Source organism: Ovis canadensis, chromosome 5, assembly GCF_042477335.2.
Source record: "Ovis canadensis isolate MfBH-ARS-UI-01 breed Bighorn chromosome 5, ARS-UI_OviCan_v2, whole genome shotgun sequence".
Taxonomy (NCBI): Eukaryota; Metazoa; Chordata; class Mammalia; order Artiodactyla; family Bovidae; genus Ovis; species Ovis canadensis.
Window position 1 is genome coordinate 42768692 of NC_091249.1, and position 21231 is coordinate 42789922.

The following is a 21231-nucleotide window of genomic DNA, read 5'->3' on the forward strand; positions in this document are numbered from 1 at the left end:
ATGTCAATTAAAAATGTATAGCTGCACTGGGGCATAATCACAAATTAAGAATTAAGTGAGAAGAATTTTTTTCTACTATGAAAAGATTTTTTTGCTCTATGCTGATGGGATAACAAAAGACTGAGAAAATGCCAGAATTCTTCTGCTCCATTTTGCACACAGCATATAGTCCCTCGAAGGTTTAATATCAGCATCTCTTGAGTTCAAATTTCCCACCAATGATAGCCTGTTTTGTTTGACTACCAAGCCCCTTGGTCAGTAAAACTAGTATCCAGTCTCTAAGAAAACCACAATGTCGTTTTTCTTTGATGTTCAATAGCCCTACCACCCTCCATTTTAGATCATTACTGATTTCCTATAGTCTTTAAAGTTTAGTTGTGCAATTGAGGTGATCTATTACTTTTTCTGCCAAAAGGATGGTGTCATCTGCATATCTGAGACTACTGATATTTCTCCTGGCAATCTTGATTCCAGCTTGTGCTTCTTCCAGCCCAGTGTTTCTCATGATATACTCCACATATAAGTTAAAGAAGTAGGGTGACAATATGCAGCCTTGACGTACTCCTTTTCCTATTTGGAACCAGTCTGTTGTTCCATGTCCAGTTCTAACTGTTGCTTCCTGACCTGCATATAGGTTTCTCAAGAGGCAGGTCAGATGGTCTGGTATTCCCATCTCTTTCAGAATTTTTCACAGTTTATTGTGATCTACACAGTCAAAGGATTTGGCATAGTCAATAAAGCAGAAATAGATGTTTTTCTGGAACTCTCTTGCTTTTGCCATGACCCAGCGGATGCTGGCAATTTGATCTCTGGTTCCTCTGCCTTTTCTAAAACCAGCTTGAACATCTGGAAATTCATGATTCACGTGTTGCTGAAGCTGGGCTTGAGAATTTTGAGCATTACTTTGCTTGCGTGTGAGATGAGTGCAATTGTGTGGTAGTTTGAGCATTCGTTGGCATTGCCTTTCTTTGGGATTGGAATGAAAACTGACCTTTTCCAGTCCTGTGGCCACTGCTGAATTTTCCAAATTTGCTGGCCTATTGAGTACAGCATTTTCACAGCATCATCTTTCAGGATTTGAAACAGCTCAACTGGAATTCCATCACCTCCAATGGCTTTGTTTATAGTGATGCTTTCTAAGGCCCACTTGACTTCACATTCCAGGATGTCAGCTCTAGGTGAGTAATCACACTGTGATTATCTGGGTCGTGAAGATCTTTTTTGATGACACCACCCTTATGGCAGAAAGTGAAAATGCAGGAAAAAGCCTCTTGATGAAAGTGAAAGAGGAGAGTGAAAAAGTTGGCTTAAAGCTCAACATTCAGAAAACTAAGATCATGACATCTGGTCCCATCACTTCATGGCAAATAGATGGGGAAATAGTGGAAACAGTGTCAGACTTCATTTTTGGGGGCTCCAAAATCACTGCAGATGGTGATTGCAGCCATGAAATTAAAAGACGCTTACTCCTTGGAAGGACAGTTATGGCCAACCTAGACAGCATATTAAAAAGCAGAGACATTACTTTGCCAATAAAGGTCCATCTAGTCAAGGCTATGGTTTTTCCAGTGGTCATTATGGATGTGAGAGTTAGACTGTGAAGAAAGCTGAGCACCGAAGAATTGATGCTTTTGAACTGTGGTGTTGGAGAAGACTCTTCAGAGTCCCCTGGACTGCAAGGAGATCCAACCAGTCCATTCTAAAGGAGATCAGCCCTGGGTGTTCTTTGGAGGGAATGATGCTGAAGCTGAAACTCCAATACTTTGGCCACCTCATGCGAGGAGTTGACTCATTGGAAAGGACTCTGATGCTGGGAGGGATTGAGGGCAGGAGGAGAAGGGATGACAGAGGATGAGATGGCTGGATGGCATCACCAACTCGATGGACATGAGTTTGAGTAAACCGCAGGAGTTGCTGATGGACAGGGAGGCCTGGCAATTCATGGGGTTGCAAATAGTCAGACACAACTAAGCGACTGAACTGAACTGTTTATACTTTTTCCAACATTTTGGGATATTATGTAGTACGAATGCTTTAATTCTACTTAGATATACATAGTAATATCAGCTATTATTTTATTATTATTAGACTTTAATATTTTACTTAGATTCTATTATTTAGGCTCATACATGAAATAGGTTTATAATTTTATTTCTTATACTTTGTAACCAAGGTGATAGCACCTTCTAAATAAGTTGGGTAGATTTAATATTTTTCTAATTTCTAGAATAATCTATATAATATAGAGAGATTCTACTTAAATTTTTGGTAAATTCTCCTATAAAATATTCTGGGTCTGAGACTTTACTGGTACGAGGTCTTTGATCACCAGCGCTGAATTTTTTTTTTTTGTCAGTAATTATTGGCCCACTCATGGTCTTCCTTTTCCTTATACAAATTTTGGCATTTTCAGAAATCATCCATTTCATCTATGCTTTAAATCATTTGCATATATTCCTTCCTAATATTTTTATTAATTTTTAAACCCTTTGCTACCAGTAGTGATATGGAAGGTTTTTTTTGTATTTTGTCTTCTCTCTCATCTAGTCTCTACCAGTGTTGGTAGAGGTTTGTTTGTCATAAAGTGTTTAAATCAGCTTTGATTTTGTTCTTTATTTAATAAATTTAGATACAAAATAATAAAATTAATGTCTTACAAAAATATTGGTTATAAAGATACTTTCTATAGCTATACATTCAAAATATACATGCTAAGTTGCTTCTGCCATGTCCAACTCTTTGTGACCCCATAGCCCGCCAGGCTCATCTGTCCATGGGATTCTCCAGGCATGCATTTTGGAGTGGGTTGCCATTTCCTTCTCCAATCAATTCAAAATATCATAAAGCAAATCAAAAATTTATTTACATTTAGACAGTGCTCACAATCAATGATTTCTTTCCTATTACAACCAGTATTTTCACTTGTCTAGCCTTCTTGCACTCTTCACCAGAATCTGATGATCCGTATCACCCACTGCCACGATGAACAATCCACTGGGACACTCAGAGCACGTGAGTTGGTCAGGAAACAGCTTTATTCCAGCAGTTAGCACATTACAACAAACAGCATTTTCCATAATATAAACCACGCTTCCTAACAAAAACAAGTCATATCCACTTCTGTTGATAAAAATGTATGCTGTGGGAGAAGGCCCTGTAACTCACTTTTTTTAAAAAAAAGGTAGACAGCAAGGTGAATTCTTTCTGAATTTTTCCACAAGGGAAATGAAACTAAGCAGCACAGGATTTTAAAATTAAAAGTGACCACAGAAGTCAAACCATTCCTCACCCTCATTCCGCAGGTGAAGAAGTCACGGCCTGAAGAACTGACACATATTAATACTAGATGACACACAAAACCCAGAACTTGGTCAGATCAGTGACTGCAACCTGATAACAAAATGAACATGTTCCCTTACTACAACTTACCAGGAAAGAAGCAAAATTCCAGGATCGAGAAACTTGAGAATGATGAAAGGAGGGTGGAAAATGGGAAGTGCAAGACGGAAAACTCTTAGGGAAGAGTCCTGCTGAAATTAAAGAAGAATTTTATCAAGGACAGACAAATTTGAAAACACTAAGTTCCCACTTGATAATAAATGAAAATTGACTTTTTTATTCACGTCACTTCTGTAAATCAAAGCCAAAGGGCCCATTTGTATTTTGTTACTCAAATTGGTATTACTGTTCTCATTATTCAAACACTGACTGAATATTTACCTGCAAGTTATCTTTGCAGTTACGAAGGACGCGGCACAAGAAAGGCAAACAGAAAGCAAGCATCAATGTTTCTTTTATTAGAAAATGCTAAGTTTTGCCAGTGTTTCTTTGTCACATTTGCAATCTAGGAGGGAGAGGAATAAAACATACTGCAATTTAAACTCAGAGCCTGATTATCAATGACCTTTAAACTCTGAAACCAGTGTTACTGCCCACATGGTAAATGCAATTATGAAATTTGATTTCCTATATGTTGTAGGCAATGAAATGTTTTAATTGACACTGATATATATTTGTAATAAGTTCTGTATAAATTAAAAATCAATGCCAATTCCAACTCCCTGGGTAATTTTTTATTGAATATGCAAAGATTTCAGGGGGGCTGGACATTTGCAAACAGCAAAACAACAAAAAACAAATTTGACACAGAACTCAACTATTCTAAACCCAGAAATGGTATCTGGCTACAGGGCTTATCAAAACCATTAAGCAAACGTGCCAAATCTAAGTTTGCTTCATAGTTTGGGGAGATTCCCACAACATTATAGCAGGTAGGAGCCCCCAATTGCTTCACTATTTCTCCACTCACAGTCAGACTAAACCAGCAGCACAACCCGATTCCTTCTCTTTGCTGAAACCCTTCTATTCTGCTTTAACTGAGACACTGCTGAATGTAATGGAGCTGCCTTCACTGTAGTCAGGCTGGGTACCTGTATTCAGAGACCACACACTGTCTGAGATGTGTCATGCCTAAAACACTGACCCAAGTTCCTGTGACCAGGTTTTGATGGAACTACACTAACCAGAAAACTCAGCATGCATGGAACATGTGTGAACATGCATTCATCCATGCAAGAACACCCGCACATATGCGTGCACATGTGCTCACCAAGTAACTGGTAAGAGGGCTGCAGTTGAGATTGTTCTGACTTCCAGTTGGCATTTCTGGGCAGGCAGTTCTCAGCACCTTCTGGCACCAGTGAGGGAGACAGCACTGTGCTGGGCTCTCAGGGTTTCAGAGCACAAAGTAAAAACAAGGCTCTCCTGAAAGGCAACCAGCTCCTCTCTAGTGCAGCCACTCAAGCACTTCCTTCCTTTCTCAACTTTTGGCTGGAACTGAACAGCACATTACATACAGCAAAGCTTGCAGACTGGCAAAGCTGTCAGGGCTATTGTTTTCTTTCTCTTTTCCACATTGATTTCATCTGAGACTGAACATCACAGCAATTACGCCTGTCAGCTCTAGACCTTAACTTCCTATACGATTTAAGGAAGGAACATGAGGCCATCTGGAGATGCGTCCTCTTTACGAATTCCCATATGTATGCAATCAGACCCAGCAGGTGACTACAGTGGTGTCATTTAAATGTTCTTTTTCCAGGGGTCCAAACCAGGTAGCTTATCTCATAATGATAAATCTGAAAATGAGGATTATGTGCTTATGTTAAAAAGAAAAGGCACATAAGTGAATTGTGTAGCAATAGAAACTGTGTCTGACTAGGTTGTGAAAACCTGTATAAGACTAATGTATGACCTAATTTCTATAATATTTTTATATTTATTTGTGATATATATACATATTTATGACTATAACACTCAATAAAGCCATGGTAAGATACAGGTTTTTATTTACTTTTCACATATCTATATTTTATAAGCTTTCTTCAGTAATTTTGCATTACTTTTACTATAGAATCTTCTTTTAATTTTAAACTAGCATTAGATGAGCTACAGGAAGTATGTATAAGGAACATAAGTCTCCTTTTATAGACACAGAATATCCAAGCGTATATAAACAGAAGAAAATGTACAATTGTATGTAAGTAAACATACATAGAGTTCAGAAAATAGAGTTGAGCTTGTGAAAATAGCAGAGCTGGAATTGCCTCCCCAGAATATTTATATGCACCCACAAAGATATTTATATAAACTTGCCATCCATCCACAACTTCCCAAGTAACTTTTTTTGTCATTTTTGCAGTCCTGATGGCTCAGCAGAGTCTCTTTACAATACTGAGTACCCTATCCTAACTCTGACATATAAATTCAGATGGCAACGAATTATAATATGGGGAATCTTCTCTGGTCAAAGCTCAAAAAGCAAAATACCTATCAAACTTTTCCAAATGCCATGATTTTTTTAAGAGAAACAAGGAACCAAGAGAAAATAGGCAATGGTTAAAACAAAACAAAAATACTACTTTTTCTTTCGAGCCAAAAGCGCTAAATCGTAACTGCCTTGTAAATCTCTATCAATTTGTGCTCCATGTAAATCTCAAACGGGAATTCTCTTAGAAAACCTTCCCTAGAAAGTACTTACCAGGATGTTTATACAGTCATTACTGGTATGTTTTTCTCGGCAGGAAAAAAGTCACGGTTGCAGTTCCAATCTTTAGAGGGTACAAAAATGTATTTCAGGAGGCAGTAAGCCTTTTCACTAAAAAAAAAAAAAAAAAAGAAAAGAAAAGACTTTAGTTCTAGCCATAATTAGAACTTCTCACAAAGAAATTGAGAAATGGGATTTTTCTTTATTGGTAGATCAATGGCTTTATCCAAGCAACAGTTCATGAATAAATCTCTTTTTAAAGATCTAAAATGTGACACAAGCTCATTATTAGAAAATATTCAAATAACTAAGCAGATAGCTTTAAGGGGGGAAAAACTGTGGTATGGTATTCTGAACTAGAGCTGCATCCTCAATGATGTATTTTTTTTAAACTATTGGAAAAATACATTTTTGGTTAGACTAAAGTGTATCTTCTTCAAGATCACTTTCCCTATATATTTCAACTGTAACAAAATAATGCAACACTAATCTGTAAGACTTTTTTCAGTAATAGATGTTTTTCTTCAGTAAATCAATGCAAAGGCTAATTGGGGTGGAAGGTGACTATCTCTCTTGGTTATAAATACATTTGCATTGCTATCAATCTTTTCCAGTACCAATGTTAAACGAGGCTGAACAACCTAGGGGAGGGAAAAAAAAAAAAAAGTTCAATGTTAACATATAGTAAATGCTGCCATCAAGTGGCCAAAAAGAGAGTTGCTCTAACAAAAATAAAGTCAGCTAAATTATTAACAATGTTTAAAACCTGGATCCAATCTTATTTCGAGTTTGACAAGCATTTTTATTATAAAGAGGGGTTTTATAATAGAAGTTAAAGTAGTAAAAGTGAAGGTTGTTCAGCAGTGTCTGACTCTTCGCGATCCCATGGATTATACAGTCCATGGAATTCTTCAGGCCAGAATATTGGAGTGGGTAGCCTTTCCCTCCACCCCACTCCAGTATTCTTGCCTGGAAAATCCCATGGACGGAGGAGCCTGGAAGGCTGCAGTCCATGGGGTCGCTGAGGGTCGGACACGACTGAGCGACTTCACTTTCACTTTTCACTTTCATGCATCAGAGAAGGAAATGACAACCCACTCCAGTGTTCTTCCCTGGAGAATCCCAGGGATGGGGGAGCCTGGTGGGCTGACGTCTACGGGGTCACACAGAGTTGGACATGACTGAAGCGACTTAGTAGCAGCAGCAGCCTTTCCCTTCTCCAAGGGGAATCTTCGCAACCCAGGGATCGAACCCAGGTATCCTGCATTGTAGGCGGATCCTTTACCAGCTGAGCCACAAGGGAAGCCCTTTATAATAAAGAAGGATTTAAAACTACTACCTGAGGGCCAAAAGTGGCCCATGGTCTGTTCCTGTACGGCTCACAAGCTAAAACTGTGGCCTGCAAAAATCTGAGGGGAAAAAAAAAAATTACAATACCCCCTGTAAGTGCATATTCTTTAGTTCTGGATACATTATTACTAAAGCATATATCCTTAACCCAGAGCCCATCTATGATGATATGCTGGTGACACTGAACTTGAACCATTTAATGTTAAAAGTCACTGAACTCTATTTTCTCATATTTAAAAATGTTTTATCTAAAAATCTTAGCACCTTATATGTACAAGCTTTGTTTTAATGATTTCCACTGTCCATTGCTTAAAATTAACTTTGAAGTAGATACATCTGAGTCATGAGAAATAGCTTCCCTAGCACAGAGCATGAAACTTTCACATATTAGGCTGTGGAAAGCACAGATTTTTAACTTATTAAAGATTGGTCCTCAGATCTGTAGGAGTAACTGTTGTTGTTAGTCTCTAAGTTGTATCTGACTCTGCGACCCCATGGACTGTAGCCTGCCAGGTTTCTCTGCCCATGGGATTTCCCAGGCAAGAATACTGGAGTGGGTTGTATAATGTCAATTGATTTCCATTTTGCATGGCAGAGAATAAAAGTATAGCACAAAGATGAGAATTTTTTTAAATGTAGTTTTTTTAATCAACGGATGTTAATGATGTGCATGAGAAGCTATTTTTTCTTTCATTTCCATAATGGTAGATGTGAAAACACTGGGCCCAAGTTAGGATGTTTATTCTCACATTTTAAATGAGGTAGGTAATTAAACAGCTTATCATTCCTCAAATAACAAACACATTTTAAATATACATTTAATAATCAATAGAATTTTGCAAATGGAAGCTGATGAGGTTTTCAAAGTTCTGTGAAAACTAAGATGTAAAGTATTCCTCAGAATATGGTTAACAGATGACCCACAACAGGATCATATAAAATGCTTATTTTAAAAATCAGATTCTTAGATCTTATCTTGGACCTATCGAGTAAGAATTTCAAGGGAGAGACTGAATTTGAATTTTTAACAAATCTCATAGGTAAATTCTATGACCTTAAAGTTTAAGAACCTCTTCACTTTAGTAAATGAGAAACAAAAGTAAACCCATTTTCTTAAGATCACACAGCTAGGATTAGAATCTGAAATAGAAGACTGCCTTCCTGGTCTCCAGCCTTAAATTCATTATCCTATACTATGTAAACTGGAAAAACCTTTCCCGTTTCAAGTCTCAGAATCCTTGCACTATGATTGGGAGCTATTAACAACAAACAGAAGAGTCATTTCTTATGCTAAACCTTATGGTCTTTAATAAGTAAAAAATAAAAGGTACTATATTATTATAAATAAGGTATATTAATATTAATCACCATTAAAACTAATAATAGCTGACTTCTTCAAAAGGCAACAGTGTAAAACTGTTCCTTTCTTAACCATTAAACCATTAAACAAAAACAGGGTGAAGAAACATAAATCAAAAAATGAACCACAATGTTTGCCCAAATAGAGGAAAATATTAATAACTCCTTCTATAACTATATGCCAGTTACAATGTGACTTTGCCACCTCTTGAAACTGGAGGTCTTCTGACTTGCTTTGAGTAATGGAATGCAGCAGAAATGTTGCTATGAGACTTTCCAGCCTCTGCCAGGAGAGGTCTTGAAGCTTCCTGCCCTCTGGAACCCTGAGATCACCATGCCATGAAGATAGCCAGGATGAGACCACATGGAAAGAGAGACCACAATACCCTAGTTGTCTCAGCCATTGCAAATGAGTCCCCAGCTGACTGAAGCCATGTAAATAAACCCAGGTGAGATCAGCAGAACTGTCTCGTCAACCAACAGAGCTGGGAGAAGTAACACGTTGTAGCTGCTTTAAGTCCCCAAGTTTTGAGGTGCTTTGTTCCATAATGAAAGGTAACTAATACACTTAGAAACCACCACAACCGTAAACCACAACAAATGAAGCAGCAACCACAGTGCTGAACCACAGCGGCTGCCAAGCACAGTAAAAAAACACACAGAGACAGGGGGAAAACTCCACAAGAGACAGAAGCCACTTCAGGCCCTGAGCACAGAGAAGCATTCCCCACCGTAGGCGGGATCTGCCAAGACAAAGAGAGTCCTTCTTCACTTGAACAGCCACCTGGGTTTCATGCAGGAGCTGTGGAGCTCTCGGTAAACCTTACACAATACTGTGGCAGATATTGCCAAGCTGAATATGAAAGCATTCAGACATGTCATCTTTCCGAAAGAGTTGCGGTGGGTGAAACGTGGTTGTAGAGAAATTACCAGTGGAAGTAGCCCTGCAGAGAATTAGAGGAAAAAGGAAGAAAGGAAGGGGAGAGAAGGGAGAGAGAGAAAAGATGAGAGAGAGAGAAAGCTACAGAGAAAAAAAAGGGGGGAGGGGAAGGGAAGGGGATAGCATGGGTCAGGGGAGGGAAGAGAAGGAAGGAGGGGGAAAAAAGACAGAAAGAAAGAATGAGCTTATGGCTTCACTAGGTGCCAGAAAGATTGCTAGGTGACACAGAATTGGTTTACTATATACTTAGGATAGAATGCTCATGGAAATACGTTCAAAATCCTTGGTCTAAAATCCAAAGTTCCTGCTGCAGTCTTACTAACTCCCCTCTATACTATCGAACCCAAACAGCTGATTCAGATACATATTAGAGGTGAAAAATAGAAAAAAAAATCAACTGGGACATATATTAAAATAGTACTAAAAGACTAAGGAAAAGAATATTATGGCAAGCAGAAGGCAGGTAAAAATTTCTTAAGACTATAACACAAATCATGCCCAAAAGTATGAAATATATAGTATTCTTTAAATAAAACTCATTTCAAATATCACAACCCCTCTGAAACAAGAACCCAGATAAGACATAGTAGGCCTCAAAAGAAAAGATCAGAAAACAAATGTAAAGTGCTGAGTCAAAGTCCAAAAAAAGAAGAGAGAAAAATAAAACTCTACAACAATGAAGTTCACGTTAAAGCTATCAGAAGGAAAAAACAAACCATTTCCAAAAGCACAAAAATATAGAACAATGACATTTAAGTATCAGAAAGAACAGTACTGTTATGGAGCTAAAGGAGATGCAACATGGATATAGCTGCCTTTCCTAAAGAAGAAATATAACAATAAATATTCAAATATAAAACAAAAGAACATTTCTTTGAAGTAAAGGAAAAATCAAGCATATAGGTAAAATGAGTTCATTGTGTACAGGTAAAATGAGTACATTGTGTACCAGGAAAAGTTGCTTTAGAATGATCAACATTTAACCAGAGAAACTCTCTGGAGTTTAATGACAGAGCTTTCTGTGTGTGTGTGTGGTGGGGGGAGGGGGGGTGGTCAGGGGGAAGAAAGGGCAAGAAAGAATCAATTCCCCTATTTAAAAAAAAAAAAAAAAGACTGACCTCAGACTTAAAAAAAAAAAAAAATACTGCAGGAGGCAATAAAGCAATATTTACCAAGTCCTTGGGAAAGGAAAATATAAACCAAGAATGTTCAGTCTGAACAAGTTATTAAGTATAAAGGTCATTGACAGATAATATGAAACATGCAAAAACTCAGGAGCATAGCTTCTTTGAGCCCTTCTTTAAAACAACTACTGTATTATGATATCCCATAAACTGAATTAAGTGGAGAAATCACTATAAAGACACTATACACCCGTGAGAATAAGTGGAACAGAATATAATAAATGTTACAGACCATAACAATTTAAAAGATAATAACAACCTACCTCTGGTGATATGAGAAGGAGAGGAAGTAGAATAAAGAGAAAGCATACTCCTATCTACATCGCCCAGACATCAAATGGATTCTTCAATCTTATAGAGATAACATTAAATCATGACTAATATATAAACACAAGGAAAAAGATAAACATCTCAGATCATTTAGTAAATAAAAATGATTAAAAACTAAAAGTATATCATAAAAAGCAACAGGTTTAAAACAAAAATTGTTGTCGAAACACTAAATGCAAAGGACAAAAAAGCCTTCCATATTTATCGAAAGCCCTCAGATTAGATTAAAAAGACAAAATCATCTGCTATATAACAGAGTGATTCTGAAAGTCTTGAAAAAGATTACACAAAAATAAACCAATAGGCAAACAGATCTGAAATTGCTGATTAAGGCTGAGCCAGCCCACATCTCCCTGTAAAGACAGGAGCTTTTAGTCTTCTCTCAACCATGATGAGGGCAATGAGGCCCATTCCTGCCTTCAGGAGGTACACTATCTAAAATGAGAAACCAAAATTCCACAAATAATCACAGTAAATCATAACCCAATTTCAAGAGACCTTGCTGTCTCATTCAACATTTATTCAATAGCATCAACAATTATCTAAAACCTTTTAGGTATTTGTAAGTCTTTTTAAACTGAGAATTTAGATGGGTCTAATGGCAATCCACTCCAGTACTATTGCCTGGAAAAATCCCATGGACAGAGGAGCCTGGTAGGCTACAGTCTATGGGGTCGCAAAGAGTCGGACACGACTGAGCGACTTCACTCACTTTACTCACTCACTCATTCTAAATTTTTTAAAGATAGTTTCTTTTAATAGCTATGTTTTAGAGTTGCTTTTACAAAAACAGTGCTTCTCCTTTTTCCTGTAATTGTGGTTTTATAACAATCTTTCATTTCACTGGCACATGGGCCAAAAGAGAGCAGAGAAAAATGAAGTTTACCTAAAAGATGTTGAAACACATCAAGTTTGATATTCCTTCTTTCATGTAGGAATAACTTTCACAATATGCTTCTGATGCGACTCCCCCATGAGCTAAAATGGCTTAACAGCCCTGGAAAGCTGTATCAGAGTCCTCTAGGAAATGATACCTCAATTTTATTCTAAGCAGCTTAAAAGAAACTATAATATTCAGAGAAAATGTTAATATTAGCTGTTCCTGACCCTAAGAGAATTGCAGGACAGAGACAGCTACTTCACTCTCCACCGAGGGGCTGATGAGTAGAGATGACAATCTATGCCATAACTTAGGGCCAGAACAGTAAGCTACTAGGACACAAGCAAGGAAAATTTTCACAGGGAGGCAGCAAGTTCAGAAGCGACCATGATTATCACAGGACTGGACATACTAGTGAAGAAAGAAATCCCAGGCAGAAAATATGAAATACCAATATGCACTGGAAATGCCCAAAGATCTCAGTTGATTTAAATAAATAGACAGATATTAAAGTTACAGATACCTGATTGTGAGCTCTTACAATTATTTCTAGTTAAGCTATACCATTTGACAGTGGGTTCACTTTAACCTTTTCACTAAACTGGATCAAAAGGTGTGGGATGAGTGCTTCAGCCAATGAAACAAGGATCAATCCCCAAGAAAACTACTTTCTCAGGTTCTTCTAATAAAATCATTATACAGTATTCACACGACTTTCCTGAGCTGATTAATCATATCTAAACAAACTTTAAAAATGCTTCTCCTGGGTGTTTTCATGTGTGAGACTAGCTGGAGACATGGCACCAAGGGCCGTCTCAGGAACAACTGACATAAGCAGTGCTCTACAGAGAAAAGTGGCTGCAGAGAGAGTGAGGCAGAGAGCAAGACAGGCTTTCCTTGGTGGCTCAGATGGTAAAGAATCTGCCTGCAATGCAGGAGACCCAGGTACAAACCCTGGATCAGGAAGATCCCCTGGAGAAGGGAATGGCTACCCACTCCAATATTCTTGCCTGGAAAATCCCATAAACAGAGGAGCCTAGTGGGTTACAGTCCATGGGGTCACAAAGAGTCAGACATGACTGAATGACTAAGGCAGAGACAGGAGAGAACAAAAAGCTCAACACTAGATTAACAGTTTATTTTCCTCATAGTCTAGATGTGCATGGGGCCAACAATTTACTTTTAAGCCATTAACTCTCTTAGCAGAATCACCTACTTGAGAAATTACTTATATCTTAACTTCTTGCAGCTATCAGACAAAAATGGTAAGGCTAGTCGGATTTCACAGAGATTTCAGAACCTCCCTGTCCTCAGGAAGGAGTTGAGGTTTTTGTTTTTCAATCCTAAGGAAAGTGGCCAAAAGTGATCATAATGAAAACTTAACCATACTTAACAAGCTCCAGACTTCTCACACATGCTCTCATGTAATCTTCAAGACAACCCAGCAAGATAGACAACCCAGAAAGATAGGTGGGCCCATTTCTCAATGTTTTATAGAAGAAACAGGCCCGAAGATTAAATAACTTCTGTAGTCCCACAGCTACAACCGCAACCTTTCGACAAACTGCAACTCTTTCGAGATTTCCCTCAATTCCTCCCCTCCCTCTAATTAGATGGAGTGGAATCAGCTAGGCTCCCTCTCAACTTCAGCGTTCCCTCAACACTCTAAATGTAACTAGCCTATGTGTTTGATCACCATGCCTACCCTCTCAAAACAGCGTTGAAGGCAGTAACTATGCTTCACTGATCTCCACATCTCTAGAAGAGCGACATAGTGGGGCTCAATAAATGCCTGATAAATTTAAGGATTAGGTAAGTAAGTATAAAATTGCCCAAGGGCAGAGGTGATCTTTGAGGGCCCATCCACCAGTCCAGGTGTGATATTAGGGATCTCGTGGTCCTACTACAAGTTCTTATGGCCCCAGCCAGTCTTCTTACTGGGGAACGAGCCTAGACAGTATACTTCAAATCCAGGAATCAGGCAGAGATTTATACATATTGTTGTTGTTCAGTTGTTCAGTCATGTCCGACTCTTTGTGACCCCATGGACTGCAGCACACCAGCCTTCCCTGTATTTCACTATCTCTAGGAGCTTGCTCTAATTCATGTCTATTGAGTCAGTGATGCCATCCAACCATCTCATCCTCTGTTGTCCCCTTCTCCTCCTGCCTTCAGTCTTTCCCAGCATCAGGGTCTTTTCTAATGAGTCAGTTCTTTACATCAACTGGCCAAAGCATTGGAGCTTCAGCTTCAGCATCCATTCTTCCAATGAATATTCAGGATTGATTTCCTTTAGGATTGCCTGGTTTGATCTTCTTGCAGTTCAGTATGTGTGTATATATATACAGGTGTGTGTGTGCTAAGTCACTTCACTCGTGTCCAACTCTTTTTGACTCTATGGACTGTAGCCCGCCATGCTCCTTTTTCCATGGGATTCTCCAAGAAAGAATACTGGAGTGGGTAGCCATGCCCTCCTCCAGGGAATTTTCCCAATCCAGGGTTCGAACCTACATCTGCAGCTCCTGGATTGCAAGCAGATTCTTTACCACTGAGCCACTGAGGAAGAACACACACACACATCATATATTTATATTTCTATATCTGATTCTTACCTTCAGGTGTTTTTAGCTAATATTGTGGCTGAGTACAAAATTACATAAATTTGTTCTCCTAAACTATCCCATAATAATCCTCCATGTTTATCTAAGGGAAAATACACCATTTCTAGATAAAGTACTTACACTATTCTTTTGACAACCTACCTTGTTGATAATGTTTCCAGTCATTAATTTCAGACTCAGGAAGAGGGAATTCAGCCATTTTTCATAGTCCTGCAAAAATCATCCACATTCTGCTGAATCAAACACAAGATAATACTGTAAGATTCACTCAGCTGAAACCCATCACCTCAGCCACCATACGTTACTAACCATTAAAACAAAATGGGAATCAGTTTTCCCACCCAATAGTTTACCTAAATCTCTCTCTTAGGCAAGTCTGACCTTTACAATACAACTTTCATTTTGCTGTAAGCTCTTACATTTATATTACTGCTTAACATGCACTCTTCATAGAAATCTGCCCGAACAATTTCTAACTGTATTTATTCATGCTGAGCATTCTGCTTAACTACTTGCCTAAAATGCAGTACAGTTACCAGAGAAACAATATTTCCTGTTATTTCAGGATGGTGAAGGTCAGACCAGTTTCATTCAAAGGGAAATGAAATGTTTTGTGTCTCTAGGCTGTGTAGTATAATTTCACCGTGCTTTCTTGCTGTTTCTGGTAAAGCCTTCGACTGTTCCTCATTTCACTGTGATCACCGCTGTTATCCCTACCCTCTCACGCCTTTTTAACTGAGTGAGGTTGCTTCTAACATTCTACCACCTATAGGAACTGTGTAACACGCGCGACATTGAAAATTTAACTCAAAGGCAGCCTGTCTTTGTTACCAGAAAGCAAGAATTACATTCACTAGGTGCCTCTGCAAAATTCTTTAATCAAGTAATTAATCCTCTGGATAAAGTAATTTGTTTCATTCTCTATGCTATTTTGAAGAGTCAGATGGTCTCACAGAGATTGCCTATTTTTTTAAATCTGGCACACAGACATGACATAATTCCACCCCTGGTTGAAGTGGCTGCTTTCCAGTGGAGCCTTACAGCACAGTGGCTAAATGTTAGGCTTTGGAGTTAGAAAGGTCTAGGTGTGAAACTTTGTTCTACCAAACATAGGCGGGTTCCCTAACTTCCTCTGCTCTGCATCCAACAAATTGGGGGCCACTGTTCTATTATCACTACTTGTTTACGGAACTGCCGCAAAATGAGTCTAGGTACAATGGCAGAATTTGCAAGTATTTTCTTCATTGAAAATGCAGTGTGTACTGAAATCATTCCAGGACCCTCACAATACAGCTGAGTCACTGGGTCAAACTGATGGTCAAAGTGTAGGCCCACATGGGTCAACAAAGTAAAATGCAAAAAGAACAGAGCAAGTTTAAATGAAGCTGGGGATGAGAATCAATGTTAGGGGAGTTCAGCCTTGTGGGTGAGGCACAGCAAAAAGTAAAATCCTGGCGATATTCAAAGATAGGCATTTAAGTGGCCTTATAACCATTCATTGATTCTCAACCACTGCAATAATTCAGTACATTAGAGGTGAGTGGGCAGGAAGGAGGTGGGATTGTAGCTAATTCTTTGAGAATCTCACATACATCACAGTTTACGATTTTTCTATATACCGATTTATTACTGATGGACATGTATGTCTGTCACACGAGAATATTCTCCAACACATGTTTCATAAATGTAGTGGGTTGAATGATAGCCCCCAAAATATATATGCATGTAGAACCTTTGAATATGGCTTTATTTGACAAAAGGGGGATGTCTTCAAAGATGTATTTAAGGACCTCAAGATGAGATCATCCTGATTAACCAAACGGGCTCTAAATCCAATGATAGTGTCCTTGTTACGGACAGAAAAGGAGAAGAGAGAAGCATAGAGTAGAAGGCCACGTGAATATAGAGGAAGAACAACAGGGCCCCAGATGAGTAGCCAGGTCTGAAGCCTGGCCTGGCCCTTGTCCTAGAAGGGAATCAAAGCATTCATTCATTCAGCAGCTGTTTTATGTAGGGCCAGGATCTGATGGGTATGGTCCAATCATATAATATAAGCTGGGTAATAGGAAGGTACTTTTGCAATTTGTCAGCACCTGAACACCTCAGGTTTATCCTTGATCTGTGGACAGCACTGCTAATTCCTGGTCTTACCAACTAATGGATCTGGGGCTATTAACTTCTTACCTTATTCAGGATTGTCTCAGGAACCAAGGAAGTACAGATTATTAGGAGAATGCTAGTGGCTATCACTGAGAAAGTCAGTGCCTGGAGAAACAAGAAAATGCTTCTTCCCTCTTCAGTTTCTTCACCCTGCAGGCAGCTGCCACTCACACTTCTCTGGCACTTTTCTATGTCCTTCAAAACATGATGAAAATAAATTTGGACTCTGGTGTTTCTAACTTCAAGTGTCACCATGCCATTAACTCAGTATCTTCTTTGCAGAAGGTGACTGACAGTGAGAGAGCAATGCTTAGTCCAGAGGAATGGCTTTCTCATATGACTGTTGTCAAGATGTCTAGTTAACGTGGCAAAGCCTAGGCTCTCTTCTTCGATACAAAGACAAAATGGCAAGGTGAATAAAAATGGGAAATATGAAATATAAGTGGAAATACAAAATACAAATGTGTATATGTATGTAGCCACAATGCAGAACCTTTAAAGCAGAAGCTTTAAAAAGCTTGCCAAGTACAATGAGATCTCAGTGAGAGAGAAAGCTGAGAGCGGATCATTCACATCTCCAGACGACAGGAAGAGCACCAGATGAGAAGTGAAAGCAAGAAGTCACAACTCGCAAAGGCAAGACCTGGGTACATGGCAGAGCACTTCAAGTCCCTATAGCTATCTGATCACCAACTGTGGCAAAGGAGATGGGACCACGTAAGGGAAAACTGACATACAGGAAAAAAAAAAAAAATTCACCTGTCGGGTAAGAAATGGGAAGAGGGATGGAGCTCTTGGCAAGGTAAGAACTAAACACTAAATCAGTACATTAAAAAAATCCTGAAACATAGGAATTTTCAATATGACCCAATATGAAGTTCCACTACATAACAGCAAAATCCAACCTACAGATGAGGTTTTCTCTTAATTTATAAAGCCTACAAAAACAATTAATCCATTCACTCTTAAAGCACTTCCACTATACTTTAATCTTAAGAAGAAAAAAAAAAAAGTTGGTCCACTGAAATAAGGCTTTCCACATCTATTCTTCTCATCACTGACTATTTTCATACTGTTCATTCTATCCTGTTTAGCATCTAATGTCTTCATTTCTATTAGGATTCTGCTTTTCCCTCCCGTTTGTTTTTGAGCTCTACCAGTTCACTATTTATTTCTCTGTTTCATTTTTCCTATGTACTTTTTCATCTCTTTTCAATGCTCTTATTTCAAAGGGCCATATCTTCTGTTATTGTGACAAATGACTCAGCTTTCCCTCCCCCCTTTTTTAAAAGTCTTAATTCTAAGACAAATAATAAAAAGAAATAAACCAGCATAAAATATGTAAGAATATACCCCAAGGGAACAAAAAGAACCAAAATATATAAAGAAATACTTGAAGAAAAAAATGAAGATAACCAAAAACTACATCAGAAAAACTGTACCAAGAAACATATAAAGAAAGCAGATGAAGGTCATAAGAAGCTTTTACATAAAACTTATGAAATAAACAGAAAAATAAAATCATGACTTAAATGAATGAAACTTCAGTTCAGTTCAGTCGCTCAGTCGTGTCTGACTCTTTGTGACCCCGTGAATCACAACACACCAGGCCTCCCTGTCCATTACCAACTCCCGGAGTTCACCCAGACTCATGTGCTTTGAGTCGGTGATGCCATCCAGCCATCTCATCCTCTGTCATCCCCTTCTCCTCCTGCCCCCAATCCCTCCCAGCATCAAAGTCTTTTCCAATGAGTCAGCTCTTCACATGAGGTGGCCAAAGTACTGGAGTTTCAGCTTTAGCATCATTCCTTCCAATAAACACCCAGGGCTGATCTCCTTCAGAATGGACTGGTTGGATTTCCTTGCAGTCCAAGGGACTCATAAGAGTCTTCTCCAGCACCACAGTTCAAAAGCATCAATTCTTCAGTGCTCAGCTTTCTTCACAGTCCAACTCTCACATCCAAACATGACCACTGGGAAAACCATAGATTAGAAGCATCAGAAAAGGGGGCACTGATACTACTGAAAACAAGATCGTGAATATGCAGAACAACACTGATAAAACTGACCAACAAAATGAAAAAGTGAAAATATCTCAAAAATAGTAGGAAAAAATGAAAGACTGTGACAGATTAAAGCTCCAAAATAGGTGTAACTGATGTTGCTGTAAAAGGACACAGAACAAATGAGCCAGAAGTTTGCTAAAAGATATTACAGGAAAAATGTTTCCTGAAATAAAATATTGAAAAGGTAAACTTGCCCCTCCAAAACTTATATTGAACAGTCAACCATGAGATTTCAAAGATGGACTTAGAAGATACTATGAGCACCCAAGCCAAAAAGGCAATCAAGTCATTAGGGATGGGGTGCATAATAAACTGAGTTCAATTTCCATGAGAAACCTTCATGGCCAAGTATCAGTGAAACAAGTCTAGAGGGTTCCAGGGGCAAAAGGATGATATAGAAATTTTATTTCTAGCCAGATACTTTCCACAAATAAACAAAAATAACATCTCAAACATGAGGGAATGCAAGAAGAATCGGAAAAATAATAGTTGATTCCACTCAAATATTAGAGCCATGGAAATTATGAAAAACTAGGATTGGATGAAAGAATAGAATATAAATATTGTAAATAATAAACATGTTGAATAACCATCTAATTAATAAATATTGAGAAGAATAAAGGAAATGTAAGCACACTGATTTTCTAATTTTCTAAGGCAGATTATCACTGGATATTGTTTAAAGCTGATAAATCAAGCTTACAAATGGAGACAATCTTATTTTAGAATATAAATGGAAACAGATAAAGACATACAAAAATAATACAACCATGTAAATGTAAATAGAGTAATATGCATACCCTGTTACTACATAAGGGAAACAATGATTTTAAGTCTCCATAAATCAATCCATAAATTAAGTTGAGGGCCCGGAGTGTGGAGGGGGGACTATTACAGGATTTATTTTTAAGCTAAAAATAATAATAATAAATTTTAAGGATTAGGCCAAAAAGTAAACATGCAAATATAGCTGACCAACCTCTGATCTTAATATAAAAGCTATGGTAATTTAAAAAGATGAACAGATTAGCTTACTGACAGAATAAAGTCTAAATATATATATGGGATATATACATATGGAATTCCACATATATATGGAATTTAGTATATGCTAACAACTATATATTTTGGAGTAGTGGAGACAAATTTATTAATCAACAAAGAGATTTTGGGAAAACTAGCAGCTATCTGGAAATGTAAAAAGGAGATCCCCACCTTACTCCTATCAAAATAAATTCCAAGCAGATCAAAAGTTTTTAAAAGTTGTAAATACACATTGTTTTTGATCAAGCAATTCCAATTCAAGGAATATTTCCAATTAATATATTTGCCAATAAGTAATGAAAGTGTGAAAGTCAAAGTGTTAGTCAGTCATGCCTGACTCTTTGTGAACCCATGGGCAGTAGCTCACCAGGCTCCTCTGTCCATGGGACTCTCCAGGTAAGGCTACTGGAGTGGGTTGCCATTTTGTCCTCCAGGGGATCTTCCCAACCCAGGGATTGAACCTGGGTCTCCTGTATTGCAGGCAGATTTTTTACTTTCGGAGCCACCAGGGAAGCCCTTGATAAGTAATACTTGAGCTAATACAGAATAATTTCTAAGATCTATTTTTAAATAGAGAAGCAAGGGACAAAACAGTGTGCCCAGTATGTTTACCTTTACATAGAATTACATTGTATGATATATATTTGTGTATATATGTACATATACATACTTTAGATATATAAATTTAACATTTGTATATATATTATTTGTTTATACATGCATAGAACATTTCTAGACAATATTTTCAATAAATTTAACAGTTGCTTCTGAGGAGGAGGGATTGATGAATTGCTTATCTGGCAATAGAAGGAGACTTTCCTTTCCTTGCATAACCATTCTATATTATTTGGATTTCTATCATTGGCATATATTACTCTTTGGATTAATAAAGAGATACTTTAAAACTCCAGGTAGCAGAGAAGTCAGAGAAGCTGTGCACAGAACTGTACTTCCCAGGGCCCAGGCAACTCAGTAATAACAGACCTATCGCTCAAGCTACAGGTAACTCTGCAACAAGTTATAAAGTGCTTGATTAATTATAAAAGATACATAGAGTCAGAATAATATTACAGTGCTGTAGGATATCATTTATTCAAAGAGTTAATTCTAGAATCAATGATCTAACATCTTTATACCAGGCTGTAAAGATAGAAAAGTTATATTCATTACATATGTTCCAGAAAAACAAAATACAGTTTAATAAATTTTTAAATTACTTCAATATTGTATCTGGTCTCCTTAATTTGAGGG

General features: G+C 37.9%; 1 long non-coding RNA gene across 3 annotated transcripts in view; it reads right to left on the minus strand.

The window, feature by feature from the left end:
- LOC138441140 (uncharacterized) overlaps positions 1 to 17128 on the minus strand; it is a 31886-nt gene extending 14758 nt beyond the window's left edge. Inside the window, exons 1-4 of one of the 3 annotated variants that reach the window (XR_011257262.1) lie at positions 16895 to 17128; positions 14852 to 14940; positions 6041 to 6157; positions 3430 to 3530 (exon numbers count right to left, since the gene is read on the minus strand). This is a non-coding gene — a long non-coding RNA (uncharacterized lncRNA). Of the gene's footprint in view, positions 1 to 3017; positions 3531 to 3720; positions 3845 to 6040; positions 6158 to 14851; positions 14941 to 16894 lie in introns of those variants that run through there. The other 2 variants (XR_011257261.1, XR_011257260.1) reach the window with 2 other exon arrangements.
- Between the last annotated feature and the right edge of the window lie 4103 nt (positions 17129 to 21231).